Source organism: Natator depressus, chromosome 5 (genome assembly GCF_965152275.1).
Source record: "Natator depressus isolate rNatDep1 chromosome 5, rNatDep2.hap1, whole genome shotgun sequence".
NCBI lineage: Eukaryota > Metazoa > Chordata > Testudines > Cheloniidae > Natator > Natator depressus.
Genome location: NC_134238.1, coordinates 45,778,285 through 45,795,514, shown reverse-complemented (window position 1 = coordinate 45,795,514; position 17,230 = coordinate 45,778,285). Strand labels below are relative to the sequence as shown.

The 17,230-nt window shown below is 44.1% G+C and overlaps 1 long non-coding RNA gene across 1 annotated transcript; it reads left to right on the top strand.

The window, feature by feature from the left end:
* The first annotated feature begins 3,310 nt into the window (after window positions 1-3,310).
* Window positions 3,311-15,391, top strand: LOC141988142 (uncharacterized). The gene is made up of 3 exons (XR_012639672.1): window positions 3,311-3,418; window positions 9,993-10,080; window positions 15,336-15,391. It is a non-coding gene; the product is annotated as an uncharacterized LOC141988142 (long non-coding RNA).
* Window positions 15,392-17,230: the final 1,839 nt, after the last annotated feature.

The window sequence follows — 17,230 nt, the reverse complement described above, 5'->3', positions numbered from 1 at the left end:
CTGTACATACCGGCAATCTGTACTAGTGAACCCCATTATGGGGGATACGGCAGACATGTAATTGCCTTATGTAACAAAGAGATACTTTTTTCTTAAAGAATTTTTGATTTTCTGTATGAACTCAAGTAAAACTTCTTACAACCCCAACACTTTACCTACTCAGTATTAAATACAAGCTAAATTATACTTCAGGGAAGTGATTCATTATAATCATTTTTATTTAGATCCACATTACTTCTGGTAGCTGAGCGATTTGCTTGTTGATAAATTGACGCACTTCTCACTTTTTTCACTTTGTCTTTAAAGATCAGCAACAACTAATCATAGCAACTATGGATTTCACTCACACATCATTTCCTATCAAAGGGAAAGCAGTATATAACACGTGAGTCACCACCAAATGAAAAGTTTTCATTATCATCCACTGTTGCAAACAAAATTGATATTCATGCTATCACGCGGCTTCAAACTCCCATCAAACCATCGTTTACAATATTGACTAATTTCCTAATGTTTCCTCTCAACTGTAATGCAAGGGGGCTTCTGACAATAATGTGCTTTTACCCTGTTATGGAGGCACAACTCTCATCCTCCAGGGGCCCAGACTTAGCATTTTTCAGTGGCCCCGTGAAATAATTTCATGCCCATAACACCCATTATACACAGCACTGGCCTAAGGAGGATCTTTAGGGTGCTCCCAGACATAATACACCTTTGATATAAGTGTGCAGTATTGCCAACCCTGAGTTCAAAACTCATGAGACTGATAAAATAGAATACATTTTTATGGCTGGTTTCAGAGTAACAGCCGTGTTAGTCTGTATTCTCAAAAAGAAAAGGAGTACTTGTGGCACCTTAGAGACTAACCAATTTATTTGAGCATGAGCTTTCGTGAGCTACAGCTCAATGCATCCGATGACTGAGCTGTAGCTCACGAAAGCTCATGCTCAAATAAATTGGTTAGTCTCTAAGGTGCCACAAGTACTCCTTTTATTTTTATGGCTGTGCCTCTTGGTGTTGGAGCTCCCAATGTGTGGGTGACAACTGCAGACTGACAACACAACCTCAGTGGCATACAAAATGTGCTCACAGACACATAGCCGCTTGTGCTCCAACTCTCTCCCCCTTCCACAGCCTTCCCTGCTCCCCCTTGAAGCCTCCTATCCCTCAACCACCTGGTAGGATCTAGCAGCTGCCCCCTTTCTCCAGCTTGTAGGCTACCCAGGGCTCCTGCAGTAACACAAACTAGAGGAGGGGACAAATCTCCTGTGTTGCATCTGCTACAGACTCTCCTCTTCAGAGCACACCGGGGCAGCATGGTACTAGAAGCAGCAGCTTCAGCTACTTTGTGGCACAGTGGCCTCTGGTAGCCAAAAGGGGAACCTGTAGGCAGTTCAGGGAAAATTCAGGGGTGTGTGTGTGTCTGTGGGGAGGGTGAAGAGAGATCTTTAGGTTAACCCTGACCAACACGCACACATCTCAGATTGCTAATGGAGTGTTGGAGACCAGCTGCTTATTTTGGGGTCCATGCCTAGTTGCCAGCATTTCACAGGGGATAAGCCAGAAGGGACCATTAGATCATCTAGTCTGGCCTCCTGTATCTCACAAATCACTATATTTCATCCAGTTACCCCTTTATAGAGCCTCAAGACTTGTCGGTGACTAAAGCATAAGTTGTTATGCAAAGAACAACTGTGAAAATAAACTGGGGAGTCACTCAGCCACTGGAGGGTCTGCGTTCACCAGAAAGCACGCATACAGCATTGTACGTACATTAACTAATCACCTCTTCACCCTGTCAGGTAGATAAGCATCACTCACCATTCGAGTAGCAGATGAACTAAAACACAAAGGTTAGGTGATGACTCGCTCTGACGCCTTAGTCAAATGGCAGAGCTGGGATTCGCTTGTAGCCCAGTGGGTTAGAATGTCGCAATTCCTCACTCTGAGTCTGGTGCTTGCTCCACGCTGCCCGTCACACTCTGAGTGGCCCTTCCTTGTGGCAAGAAGTCACACGGGCTGCCCTGCAGAAGAGCCAGCCCCCTGGGAACATGCAGCAGTTCCAGTGCCAGCAGCTGCCGCCTATGCAGCTGCTAACTGATGTATCTTCTGAAAACTGAGGGGCCTCTGGCCATGGGTTGACAGCAGACCCTAAGGGGCCCTTTGTAAGAGGATGGGAGAAGACTGAAAACCTATGATCTTCAGGAAGGGTCAATGAGAAGCTCTCATCCTACGGACCAGTTTAAGTCTAACTTTACAAGGAAGTTGTTTCCCCCTCGACCCCCGAAAGAAAAATGAGATAAGCTCTGACATCTCCTTAAATCGAGGGCAATGGTTTGAAGAGGTGGCTTGGGGAGAAAGAGCTCCCACCACACCACCCAAAAGGGGAGGGGGAGGTTGCAGAGGAGCACTGCTTATCGAAAACAGGAAGTGGAGGGGGGCTACACTGCCCCAACTCCTCTCTACTGGAATTCCTGATCAAAGGGCCACAGCTTGACAGCTGTGAGCTTTGTGGCCCAAAAGCTGGCTCCAGAAAACATCTGCATTCGCAGTGTCTAAAGGTTTTCCTCTGTAATGTCTGCAAATACATTATGCCACATAACTGAAGGGTCGTGGTGGATAATCAGCTGAACAGGAGCTATGTTGGATCATATTAAAGAAGTTCTGTTTTAACATCACAAATGAGTTTGATTCCCCATAGTTTAAATTGCAGGGCATTACTAATTAAGAGGTCTCTTGGTTTTACTGTTTCTCTCCCTCTCTGTGTGAAACTTGCAAGCCACTAATTGTGTTAGTACATCCTAAGACAGAGTCTGTTCTCAAAGCAATACTTTGTAACAACAACTACTCAGAGAGAGAGAGAGAGAGAGAGAGAGAGACTCAAAGCAATACTTTGTAATAACAGAAACAGCACACAGAGACTCCCTGCCCTTTTGTTGTATTTATCTCGCTTTGTTAACAATTGTGATTAAAATAGAGTTAAGAGGATGTATGTGGATGGATGCTTGGTGTGGATAATAAATGAATGATCAGGGAGGTGCCAGGCTAAGAATCCAGTGTCGATCGGCCGAAGAAGGCATCAAGTGGAAACAACCAGAGGACACCTGGAGGGCAGATTGGAATCCACCCAACAGCCTCAAAGATGGGAGAACCGAAGAACAAGATAATATCTGGCAGCACGGAGCCGTCAGGAATGTGCCATCTGCTGATTGATTCAGCAACAGCATGATGAAGCAATTCCCACAGACTGGCATAGGAATAAATTCCTATAAAAATGGAGTCTAGAAACTGAGAACTTTGGGGTCTGATTCTGCAAACCAACTTCGAGGAGCATCAGATGAGCATCTGACATGTCCCTGCTCCCTCCTCATGTCCAGGCCACCTAGCCAGTGGCTTGGCATGAGCAACTCTAAAGCTGGTAACTATGATAACAACCTTGCAGAACGTGTGTGTGTGTGTGTGTGTATGAATGAATGTGTGAATAAATATGAAATTGAATGGAATGTTATAGCTATAACTAACTGCTTACTATGATTCTTTCTGGATTCAAAATAAATGTGGCATTTTGCCTTATTCCCTTCAATAAGATCCTGCTGGTTTTTATTTTATTGGTATAACAGCTCCTCGTACAACACTATGGCCCAAGGGCTAATGTGATCCTTGAATGTGTAAACAGGGGACTAGAGAGTATGAGTAGGGTGCCTGGGGGTCCCTCCATCATGAAAAAGGGGCAGCCATGCCAAACCAGAGTGGCATTGCGATACTGCACGAAGGGTTGCAATGCCACACACTAAAATTTGGGGTGGGTGCGGCTGTGCCAAACCTGAGTGGTGCTGCAACTGTGCAGGCCAGGTCACAAAGCCGAGAGCAGAGAGCCAGACCCAGATCTGTGGGACAGGAGCCAAGCCGCTACTGTTACAGACTTGTGGGGGAGCAGGCACGGTCATGTGCCCCCCAGATTTCTGCCAGGGAGGGTTCACACCAGAACATGGCCAGCAGCAGCCTTTTGACACTGTGTGGCAGGAAGGGACCGGAGCTGCTTCCAGACGCAGGGGGAGGAGTGGGGAAGGGATGACCTGGCCCGTGTCTTTGCAAAGCTCATCCCTTCCCTCTCCTTCCCCTCTGTGGCTGGAAGCAGCTCCCAGCCCTTCCTGCCTGCACAGCACGGAAAGGCAGCTAACACCTCCAGGCTGCTGCTGGCCACCAACAAAACCCAGCTGCCTCCTGTCCCCTGGCTTCAGCGCAGGCAGGAAGGGGTTAAGCACTAAGGAGGCATTGTGCACCGGAGCCCCAGGGAACTTCACAGATGGGGCTTCAGCAGCCCAGGAGCCCAGCCAGAGGTGGCTTAGCAGGGGAGGGTGCCATAGGGATGGGGCAGCCCTGCACTCCCTGGGGCCAGGACCTGGAACAGTGGGTGTGTGTGAAGAGGATGCTAAGCCCCCGGGGGCTGCTGTTGAGCCTGCAGGTTGGACTGGAAATCGCTTCCCCTCCCTCCTCCAGTCCTTATCTGAGGGGTTGAGAGGCTCCCCCCATGCCGGTGTAGTGTCCACCTGGTGCTGCACAGGGCTCCAGGTGGCTTTGGCACATGCTGGGTTCAGCTCCTCCTGGGCAGTGCCCCATGCCCAGCCAGCGGCAGCAGGGGAGGAAGGAGCCTGCCAGGCAGGCTGTAGGTGTGCGGAGCGCTCCCACCAGGAGCTGGGTCTCCATACGCTGCTGGGAATGGGACATGCCCCACCAGGGGGCGGGGGTATAGAGGAGGAGTAGGCTGGTGTGGGGCGAAGGGGCAAAGCAGGAAGAGAACACTGAGGAGGGGAGCATGTAAAGAGCTGATCGGTGGGCAGCAGAGGCAACATGTGGGCCTGTCCCATGATCCCCCCAACCTTTAAATTATGACCATCCCCTACTATTGACAGTTACAAGTCGCCCAGGAGGGGTTAGTCCAGTCCAGGCTCACTCTCCAACACCCATTCTCCCTGGCCTCTCCCCAGTGGTAATTTCTTTTGGAAGGGGGAGGGACCTCAGTTTCGGATTTTGCCCCAGGTCCCCAAAAACCTCTGTGTGACCCTGACCTTATGTTGCAAAATCCAGCCTGGAACAAATTTTACAGCTGAGCTCTGAAAAAAGAAATTTTACAATGGAAATGCTACCAGAGCTTTGGCTGTAATATTATTTGTAGAAGAGGCAGGCTGCTACAGTTTTCTTTAGAAAGAAAGACTTAAAGAAAGGACATTGCACATAGATAGAACAGCGAGAGAACTTGCGTAAATTCAAAGCAATGTTCTATTTTTACCAATGTTAATTAAATGTTATCTCTCGCCCTTCATGACTTCAAATCATTTCAGCTATTGTCAAATCTGAAGTAGCTCCTTCATTTCTTCTTCTTCAATGAAACCAATTTGAAAGTCTCTTTCAGTGATTTGCTTTTAATTGGAAAGCACTCCCAAATGCAAGACCAAACAATATCTCTTCCTGTGGTCAGTGATGTGCATGGATACTCTTGAAACTGATAAAGCATGATTTGTCAATTATCCATTTAAAAGGAATGCATGACTGGAATTTTTAGCATGGTTTATTTTATTTATCACTTGTTTCTGCTGCTTCCCTCTACAACAGCAGTGTAAGGAAATGGTATGCCCCAGGACTCCGCTAAAGAATACAGAGCTCCTCTGTTGAGTCACCCTAAATTCAGGTGTTAGAACTGTGACAAAGCTCTGTCCTAGTCTCAGTGGATCCCGCACTTCCTGGCAGATTTCGCTAGCCTCAGAGGCTCACTGTGACCCTCCACGTAGCCCTTCTCTCTCTAGAGGCAAGGGTCACAGCCTACTGAGCCATTTTCGTCATAAGCCAGCAAGGGAGGTGAGGAGAAGCAACCTCCCTTGCACAGTCTCTGTTGTCTCCCAGTCTCAGTGATTAATTGGGGAGGGGGAGCCCAGGCCCGCCCTCTATTCCAGGCCCCATCCCAGGGACCCTAATAGTAGCAGCTGTGGTAGCTGACTTTTTGGAGATAGGACGTGTACAATTCCCTGGGCCACTTCCCCACAGCAGCCCCCACTTCCTCAATATGTACTTCACCATTACCTCAGGGCCTCCTTTCTTGCGCCTGATATGGTTTGTACTGCTTAGTTCCTCCAACAGCACAGCTTCCTCCTACAGCTCCTGACACACGCCCAGCTGACTAACTGGGAGGCTTTTAACTAGTTTCAGCCAGCCCCTGACTGGCTTCAGGTGTCCCAATCAACCGAGCTATCTTCCCTGCCTCCTGGAAAGATCTTAATTGGCCCCAGGTGTCTTAATTGACCTGGAGCAGCTGCCATTTACTTATCCTGGTAACAGGGATTTGTTTAGCCTGGGGCTAATATATCTGTCTCCCACTACTTTTCTATAGCCATCTGGCCTTGCCCCGTCACAGAACCTAACATAGGAGGTGATAGTTTTGGATAGGCATAGACCTGCCCATCCCAGTACCTGTAATAGGTGGAACCCAACATAAAAATGTATAGTAGCTCATTCTACTGGCAGCTGGATTGTGTTCATTCCCAGTAGGATATGAGGGACTGGTCATTCTCTGAGGCAGAGAAAATTAGCTTTTGGGACAGAGACGGTCCTGCAGGAAAAAAATCTAGGAACAGCCAAGCTTGGGGAGGCTGAACTTTAAAACAAAACCAACATTGGCCTATTTAAGTTAACAGTAGAGGACAAACCCACAAGAAAGTAGCATTGGACTATAGCCAGTGTGTGGCTCTTCTATTCAGAGGAAGCTGGGAATGCCATCTGCTTCCAATCACTTTATGTTTATTGGAAGATACTGGGACTGCAACAATTGGCTAAAACTCTGTTAGCGCTTTTGTATTATGGTGATAAGTGCCCTCTGACTTCTATGGGACTATTTGCATGAGTGAGCATTGAAGTTGAGAGCTAGCCTTTGCAAACCTCATAAGATGTATGATCTGGGCTTTAACTGTTCATGTTGTTTTCTATAAGGGCAGGTCTACACTAGAAGTGCTGCATTGGTACAACTCCACCGCTGTAGCGTGTCTGGTGAAGACGCTCTATGCTGATGGGAGAGTGCTCTCCTGTAGGCATAATTACTCCACCTCCATGAGAAGTGGAAGCTATGTCAGCGGGAGAGCATCTCCCGCTGACATAGTGCCAGTGTGGACAGCGCTTAGGTTACTGTAACTTGCATCGGTCAGGAACAGGGGCGCTGGAACAATTTGTATAGTGGGGGTGCTGAGAGTCATTGAACCAAACTGTAAACTGTATGATGGAAACCACTTCAAGCCAGGGGGTGCAGCAGCATGCCCAGCACCTCTAGTTCCAGCACCTGTGCTCAGGGGGTATCTTTTTCACACCCCTGAGTGACGCAAGTTAGATGGACTTAAGCGGTAGTGTAGACCTGCCCTAAGTATTCATTTCTTCAAAAGGATACAGAACCTACCTTATTTTCCTTCTCCGCTTACACTGCCATCTCAACAGAGCTGAGAAACAAGCTGCAACTTGCTAACCAGAGATACCTTAAGGACAGGAACTCCACCGGGAAGGCCTGTCTTAAGTCTGTTGTCATGACAGGGCAAACCGCTAGCAAGAGGTATCAAGTGACACAACCTTAATTAAACATTGAAAAAAATGCCTCATTCTAGCAAACAGTTATTTCCAGTACCTAGCACTGCACTCACTGTTACATGGGTTATCTCGCCTTTTAAAATAAATAGTTGGAAGTGATGTTGCACAGGACTGCCCTCTGATATCCTTGCCCTGATTAATGTACAGCTCAAGAATACTTCTAATTACCCAGAGCGCTTCAAGTGCAATGTTTCAGTTATAAATGCAAGTCCCTTAAATTGTTTTTACCCCTATAAGAGTTAAGACAAAAATATTAGCTACCTCCTTCATGGGCTCAAATCTGCAAGGCGCTGAACACTCCTATGAATTACTGAGTGCCCTCAACAGCTCCTAATGGAGGGGATGGATTTTCAGTCCAACTTGGTTCAGGCCACATTCCTCTGAGGATTAGTTACATGCCGCGTTTGAACTTTAAGAGAAACCAACATGTTTTGAGTTCAAAAAGGCATCTGAACAGGTCTTTAACAGCTGAAACACTTTTGCATGCTCAGTGAACTCACACAAATGAGTGGATTTTCTTTAAACTGGAAAAAATCCCAAATTTCAACCCTAATTTTTCTGAGTTGGGGAGGAGTTATGAAGCACTGAAATCAGGGACTTTGCTTTACCTTGAAACGTCTTTCTTTATCATAACTACAGTGATGCTATATTATAAAGAGCTGCATTTTAGTTAATGAGTCATTGATGAAATCGTGGTTTCAGTTCAATGCACTTTTGATTAAGGGGTATAAATATTCTTTGTTAAACAATACTGTACTATGTACTTTCACTAGAAAGGTGCTAGACCTCTTCACTAGCAGACAATCTATAGAATACAGTGGTTGTCAACCTTTTTTCATTTGCGGACCCCTAAAAAATTTCGAATGGTGGAGGGCTCTTTTCGTTCAGAATGTCAGCAGGTTATGTCATCACTGGGATTCACAGTCTATTACTGTACAATTTTCAGCCATGCAACAGCACAGGCTTTCAGCTACAGCAAGGCATGTATCTATGTGGTGCCAAGAGTCCCAGGCCATTGTGATATCAGAGGTAACTCAACCAATCATCACCCTTACTCTACAGCCAATTTGCATGCAATAATTTAATAGGTTGCATAAGAGAGACTGCAGATGGTGGGTTACTTGGCTCATCTACCAGAGTTCCTAAAAGCACCGGTTTTCACCTACTTTAAAAACTTTAAACTATTCAAACTGAATAAAAATAGTGAACAAGAAAACAAGACCTGCCATTCCAGCAAACATGGTCCAGTTAGTCTGATGAATAGTCTTTTGTTTCAGCCCCCTCCAACATTGCACCTCAGGCAGTAGGCTCTCTGATACCCTTTCTCTGTGTTATCAGAGGTCTCTGCCAGATGGAGAAGTTCCACATAGTCAATTATGCATTTCTGTCTGATTAGCAGAGGGAATCCTGATCTCAGCCGATGATCATTTTATTTCCTGAAGCATAAGACCTAATAATGAGAAGTTAAATGGTGTCCTGAATATGCAATATGAGCCATGTCCAGCTCCCACTGAAGTGACCAGGAATTGTGTATGTGTATCTGAAGGAAGCATTTAGCTCATTTAGGTTCTCTTTTCTTAAAACACATACTAATGCTCATGATAGACAAACTTCTTATGAATTTTTCATGTTGGTTTTATGTATTTGGCACTGTTCAGGAGTTAAGATAAAAACCTAATTCAGGCTATTAAATTATGGATATTCTGTCATTCTCAATTGTTGAGGTACCTTTCATATTGGTCTGTTGAGTTTTGTTCCCTAAAGAGCAAAACACATAAATAGACATGTACAAATAGAAAATAACTCACCAAAGCACTTCCCTGATTTCTCCTGAGGGAAGATTGAATGTATTAACTTCTCTTGGAATAACATTCAGAAGGGAAATGAAAATGCAAAACACTCATTACTTCTCCTTTTGAGCATGTCATGAAGGCTTTCTACCATCTTATACCAGGCAGAAAAAAATATAAAAAGGTGATGCTTGCTTTCAGATAGCTGTCATAAAAATACTGAAGAAAAGCCTTTTAAAAGATTAAAGGAAAATGTATTTTGTATTTGTTGGACTTTGGGTGAAGTACATGTCTTTCCACAACTGAATGTGCAATGTACATTTTATTGCTTTAGATGTAATTTACTAATTCATTGCATAGGAAGTCTTTGATTTTAACAACTGGTTGCGTCTTTAAAGTGCAAATCAATTGACCAGCATTTCAGCTTTCCATTGAAGTCAATAGTAGAAGGCTCAGGTCCCAAATCAAGATTGTCAAACCTGTCCTCTGACTCCAGCACACTTTTTTGGCACTTGGGACGTCTTCTTCAAGTGTTACTGAATAAATAAACTTTCTTACTTTTGTTCTTTTTTATGCAAGATCATAACCATTTCCAGAGCCAAACTGAAAACTGTCATGTGCACTTGTCATCCAGTCTGGAAACCAGGCCTGTTTTCTTCAGTTTTAGGTAAGATCTGGCTTCATCTTTCAATTTCTACACAGCAAAGCTGTTTGAAAATATGCTGTATTTCTTGTCATGTAGCTGTCACTTTAATATGGATGTCTCAAAAGAAATCTTTTCTTTTTGCTATAGCACAATTGCAATTTATCATAATATCTGCTTCCCAATTCATTTCACATTTTTGCGGCAGTGCTGACTTCACAGCTGGATACAATGATAACTTTGTGATGTCATTGGTGAACTAGATAAGAGATGGGTGTAAGAATCCTCTGAAATGTAAAGTGTTTTAAATATGATTAGCTGTGTTTCTGCTATCTTAAGTTTTATTTTCTACCTTCTTTTAGAAACAGTTATCTTGGTCACCAGATTAACATTACAGCTTAAATCCTGTGTGATTTATATTTGGTTTTTACATATTGTGTATGAATATGTGGATTGTTTTTACTTTGGATAATTAATCAAACAATTACTAGATGATGTATTTTATATCACAATTTTTGTTATGAATAATGACAACCTTCTCTGATCCTCACAAAACATTATTTTGATTTCTGATTAACATACAAAAGTAGTCTACATTTTTCTTGAGACAGATCAAACTCTTAGTCCCCAGATGCTCTGTAGCTGAATGTACTGGCTATAAAACTGTTTTAGCAACAGTGGTTTTTAAAACTTTGTGAATGCATTTCTGAGCTCAAGTAACACTGACAAAGGGGAGGTAGGTTTGGTCTATGTCTTGGTTTATTTTATAAAGCAACAATTTTTTGGCTGCTGGGAAAAAAATAATTAAGTGGAAGAATTGGCTAGCTCCACCACAAGCAAAATGGGGAATTTCCTTGATTAAGAGGGACTTGAGGCAAAATTTGATCCATGATGGAAGAACATGTAGAATATACTATGGGAAATTAAACTTACCATAATTGCCATCAAAGAAATGTTGAATGGAGCACAGTAGAATTCTGCGCCAGTCACAAGTGTCATTGTGATTCACGTAAAGGAGAAGTTTCTGCTAAAGATCACCCGTATAAATATTGCTGAATGGAGGGCACTGGACACCTATGAAGATGAACCAACTACATTCATGCTGCTGTTGAATATGAAGAAACAGCTTGAAATATGCTTACAGCAATGGGAAGCAATTCAAGAGGAAATAGACTGTATTCTAAGCTAGCAGATGGAGTTCCCTTGGAAGAGGAAAACCAAACCACTAAAAATGCTCACCCACCTCGCTAATCCCACTGCATTGCTAGAAAATCCATCCGCTGTGTCCAGCAAGCAGATGTGAAAGAGACAAGGAAAGAAAGTCACACCACAACTTCATTTTGTTCCTGGAACTTTATGATGAGCACTGCAAGCCACTTGTCTCTCCACTGCAAAGGGACACAACATTGTGTTTGTGTAGCCACTGAACCTGATCCTTCACACACTCCTGGTTCTCCCAGCTTCTGCAGCATGGACCGGAGCAGTGGGAGGCCAGATACCAGACATCAGGTAAAAAAAACACATTTATGTTCACAGGGAGAAAGGACTGCTCTGATGTTCCTTGGACAACCAAAGGATTCCCTTTTCCTTCCCGGACCTAAGTATTACCTGCACAATCTAGGGCACCCCACCTTTACCCTATCGATGGCTCAAGGCACAGTCTGGTTAATTTAGGCACCCCCACCCTTTCCCTTCCATAGGCTCAAGACATAGGGCACCCACCCTTACCTGTCCGGGGCTCAGGGCAAAACCTGGTCAGTTTAAGTATTTTGCCAGAAGCTGGGAATGGGCAACAGGGGATGGATCACTTGATGATTACCTGTTCTGTTCATTCCCTCTGAAGCACCTGGCATTGGCCACTGTCAGAAGACAGGATAGTGGGCTAGATGGACTTTTGGTTTGACCCTATATGGCCATTCCTATGTTCTTATCCCCTTACCTTTTTCCCTCGGGGCTCAGGGCCCTACGGGTCCGTAGGACCTTTTCCCAGTGAAACGGCCTTACAGAGCTTGCTCTAAACATCTATTTATTAGCAACACATACAGAATACATGTGCCAGGCAAGGCTACTATGCTCAGCTCTCCCAATATACATTCGAATCTCACCCAATGGCCAGTCGGGATCCACTCGTCTGGGGGTTCCAGTGCCCTTACATGTCATGGTTGTGCAGGGGGTATGACATCGCAGCTTGTTCTTGCACTGCAGTCCAGAGTTGATTCCCAAAGAGCCTTGTATTTCATTTATGTTATATAGGTAAAACTAACTACCTCCTTTAATGCTACTAAACCTATCACATTATCTAACACCCCTAAGGAACAAAATTTAACAAATCACACACTGGCACCTATGTTTCCTCCTCCCTCCCAAGTCTCTTACATTTTAACTCTCATGCCCAAATTGTAACTTATTTATGACCTTCCTTGTTTGTGCAAATGGTCAGCATAAATTTGCTGGTCAGAGCTTATCTTATCTACAACTATTTGTTCTTGAGTCTCTCTATATCCTCCCTAAAACTTCCCAGCGCCTGTGTGTCTCTACTTTACAACCCTTGGTGATTATAACTCTTGTTAGGGACATTCCTGAAGGGATGCTTTATCAGCAGCAGAGCATTCTTTTCCTCAGTTTTAGTGGTGAACTCCCTGAGTTTCACCCCAGGCTAGTTTGGGGGTGGGTTAGGTCCCAGGCTTACATAAGTGGGCCTGCACCTCATAGACTTTAAGGTCTCCTGCACATTGCAGGCCACAGCACCTCATTCACCCACTCTTGTAATAGACCCAAAACCTCTGACTGAGTTACTGAAGTCCTGAAACCATGATTTAAGGACTTCAAGTAACAGCGAATCCACCATTTACTCTGTTTAAACCAGCAAGTGACCTGAGGCCCAAGCTGCAGAGGAAAGAGCAACCTCCCCAGGATCTCTGCCAATCTGACCTGGGAGAAAATTCCTTCCCATTCCTAAATATGGAGATCAGTTAGACCCTGAGCATGTCAGCAAGACCCACCAGCCAGACACAACGGAAAGAATTCTCTGTAGTAACTCAGAGCCCTCCCCATCTAATGTCCCATCTCTGGCCATTAGAGATATTTGGTACTAGCAGTCGTAGACGAGTCACATGCCATTGTAGGCAATCTCATCATACCATTCCCTCCATAAATTTATCAAACTCAGTCTTGAAACCAGTTAGGTTTTTTGACCCCACTGCTCCCCTTGGAAAGCTGTTCCAGAACTTCACTCTTCTGGTGATTAGAAACCTTTGTCTAATTTCAAGCCTAAACTTGTTGATGACCAGTTTGTATCTATTTGTTCTTGTGCCAGCATTGGCCCTTAACTTAAATATGTCCTTTCCCTCCCCAGTGTTTATCCCTCTGATGTATTTATAGAGCACAATCGTATCTCCCCTCAGCCTTCATTTGGTTAAACAAGCTGAGATTGTGAAGTCTCCTCTCGTAAAGTAGGTTTTCCATTCCTCAGATGATCCTAGTAGTTCTTCTCTGTATCTGGTCCAGTTTGAATTAATCTTTCTTCAACATGGGAGACCAGGATTGCACACAGCATTCCAAATGAGGGTTCACCAGTGCCTTGTATAATGCTACTAACATTTCCCTGTCTCTACTGGAAATACATCTCCAGATGCATCCTAGGATTTCATTAGCCTTTTTCGCATCAGTGGCTCATAGTCATCCAGTGATCAACGAATATACTCAGGTCTTTCTCCTCCTCTGTCATTCCAATTGATGTGTCCCCAGCTTCTAGCAAAAATTCTTATTGTTAGACCCTAAGTCCATGACCTTGCACTATTAAATTTCATCCCATTTCCATCACTCGAGTTTACAAGTTCATCCAAATCTTCTTGTATGATATTCCAGTCCTCCTCCATATTGGCAATACCTCCCCACTTGGTGTCATCTTCAAATGTTATTAGCACACTTCCATTTTTTTGTGCCAAGGTCAATAATGAAAATGTTAAATAATGTTGGTCCCAAGACTGATCTTTGAGGAAGGTAGTTAAGGACATCATTCATGAATAATCTTTGTTATAGCTTCCACTAAACACATAATATGGGATTTCCAGAAAATCATTCATTTTTAGCCATGTCTTGCTTGGGGACCATTAGGGTGGAGCAGAGTGGGGCTGGGCTTCAGGCATGTAGCACCAGAGCAAGAGGGGATATTTCAGGGGCTGAAGGAGGGTCCATTGTAAAAATTATCAGCCTTGGATTCTGGTTCCTACCAGAGCTCAGGATCCTCCTTGGGCTCCTTTGGGGTGGGGACTTTGTTCAACTGGTTTCACTAGGTAAAGGTGCTAAATCACATGCTCCTCTTCCTCTGGGTCTCCTGGGTCTTCCTCCAAGCTCCCTGCTGGCTCCTGGCCTGATGAGGCCAACAAGGTTGAGGAGGGGCTCATAAGTCACTTCAGGCTCTGTACTGGGAGCCCTGGGGAGCACCTGGTCCATCTCATCATAGCATGGGCATATACAAGGGTCCCTCCCAGAGTGACTGTTCCAGTCCTTCTCCTTTCAGAACAGGAGCCTCAGGGGCTTCATCTGTTCCCAGCACTCAGCCTGTGTCTGGTGAATGCCCACCTCCTCCAGTCTCCGTGAAATCTCCCAATACAAATGAATGTTCCTGCTGCTCCAGGCAAAGTCCTGGAAGACGGTGTATTCTGAACACACCTTTATCAGCACTGGGATGTGCTCGGTGGACCAAGTGGCTGCTCTGCAAACATGATCCATGCTAACCTGTACTGACCAGAGTGTAGAGGAAAACTGTTCTGAAGTGCTCAGCACAGTTCACTGTTACCACTGATAGTGGAGGGCCAGAGACACTGGATGAGGGTCAGGCAGAAACGAGTCTAATGCATTGTGGGAATGGGCCTTGAGGACGACTGAAATTTGAAACTTGGTACATGCCCCTGGCCCCCATCCACACTGCATGGTAACATTTGGGACTATGCCACAGCAGAGGCATGTACATACCCACGCCCCTCATGCATGCTAGCTTTCTTGCTGTGCGCACTCCTTCATGCACGTACTTCAGGGGCTCAGATGCAGACCATGGGGGAGTGGTGGTACAACAAAGCACATGTGTTCAGTGACTAATGTAGACAGCCTGAGGTGGGGAAAAACTGACTGATGTCATCAAGCAAGAGCATAGAAATTATGATCTTTCCTTCACTCACTGCAGAGGACAGGTGTTAATGAGGGGACAATCCAGGCACAATATTGCTAAATTGTTTTCATGAGTTAAGTCATTCAGTATCTATTTCTGTCTTACACAGGTCATATTTTCATCATCCATGAGCAGATGAGAAGCTTTGGAGTCTCACATCTGAACAGCTTTGAAACCTCGCTGACTCCTGCTGGAGTGTAAGATTGAAGGCATGAAGATCTTGAGATACCTGCACAGGTATGTCTGATATGAAGTGTTGGCCCTGGAGGAAAGCATGCTGTGAAAGTGCTCTGTACACAGAAGCTGAAGAACTGCCAGAAGAAGTCACCTTTCTATTTTCTAATACTAACAGTTGCAAATGGTCTGAGGTGCTCAAACTGGAGCACACTTAATTTAAAGAAAGGAGTGAGCTGCTCACCGGACATATAGCTTTCTGCATGGAGCATCCTTGACTTTGGAGCTTACTCCTCTACTTGATCTGCCTGATTCTGGATTTGTTAACTTTCCAGGTATGCAGCAAAGTCCTTTGTTCTTTTTGGACATTTGGGGTGAAGATGGATTGATAGGCTGACTGACAGGATTACTGATGGGTTTGAGAGAATAGGATGTCGATTAGCGGTTGTTGCAGTTATTAATATTTGAAATTATTAATATTAATATGGAAACCACTAAACACTAATTTAACCATAAGTTCCTTTATTAAATCCAAAGGCCAATGGTTTTTATACAATTGCTCTAAGCATGCCTAAAAAGCCTGACTACTAAACAATTTACTACATCCAAACAGTAACAAAACATTTATAAGCATTTGATCAAGATACTTACAAACAGACTAAACCCAGAGGTGCTTAGACCCATATTGGTTGGCTCCAAATTGGTCAGGCAGGTATTAGCAATGAACCCTTTAAGAGTTTACTTTTTATACCCATTTACAAAGAAGTGATGTCATTGCCAATTACTGACTTCAGATAAAAACCAATTTGAGACAATTCACCCTTACTTCCAGTCTTAATCCAGATAAGATTTATAACCTCTTTTCTTCCCAAGGCCTTTCCTTTCTTATCTTCTCCCCTACCTCCCTGCTTACCAGCAGAACAGTGGGAAGGGTTTGGGTTAGTTTCTTTTAAGACAATTTTTCTTTGTCTTGTTATTGCAGTTCTTTATTTTATTAATTATGTTTGGAACCATACAGCCTTCATGCTACAGGTAATCTGATTTATTATTCTCATGGCCTTCTTTTATTTCCTGATTGGGGCCTTCTCCCTATTTGCCAAAAACTATAAATCAAATATGGTCTTTTTTTAACCAAATTTAAACTAACTCTAATTCTTTCCTGGTGGGGACCAGCTATGATCACTCAGTTAGGGTGAACTGCAAAGAACGGGAAAGACAATGCCCATGAAGCTGGTGGATATTCCACTACTTAGATTTACCAAGCCAGTGTAAAACAGCTTCTTTTATTACCTTACTGGTTACTCAGAAGTCCAAACAACACAGTTCCCTTAATGTGATCCAGCCTCAGGCTTCCATCCAGTTACCCACGTCAAATATGATGAAAATTTCTGTAAATCTTATTTCATCATATAAAAGAAAAGGTTCTTCCAATCCCAAAGGATCAGACACAGTACCTCCCAGGTTAATGAATGTTTCAGATCTTACCCAAGTACACGCTACAGCCAATTCTTATTAACTAAACTAAAATGTATTAAAAAACAAAAGAGAGAGAGTATGGTTAAAAGATCACTATACATACAGACATGAGTTCAATTAATTGAGGTGCAGATTCAGAGCAGAGATGGTGAGCTTTGTAGTTTCAAAGACTTCCTTTAGAATTCAGTTCATAGATAATAGTCCAATGTCCAAATATCATATTCAGGGTGTACCAGCCTAACTGGGACCTCAGTCTTGCGACTCAAACTTCACCTGATGAAGCCTAAGCAGATCTGAGATGACAGAATCAGGACCCAAGGGTCTTTTTATACAGTGTTCTAGCATCCACTTGAC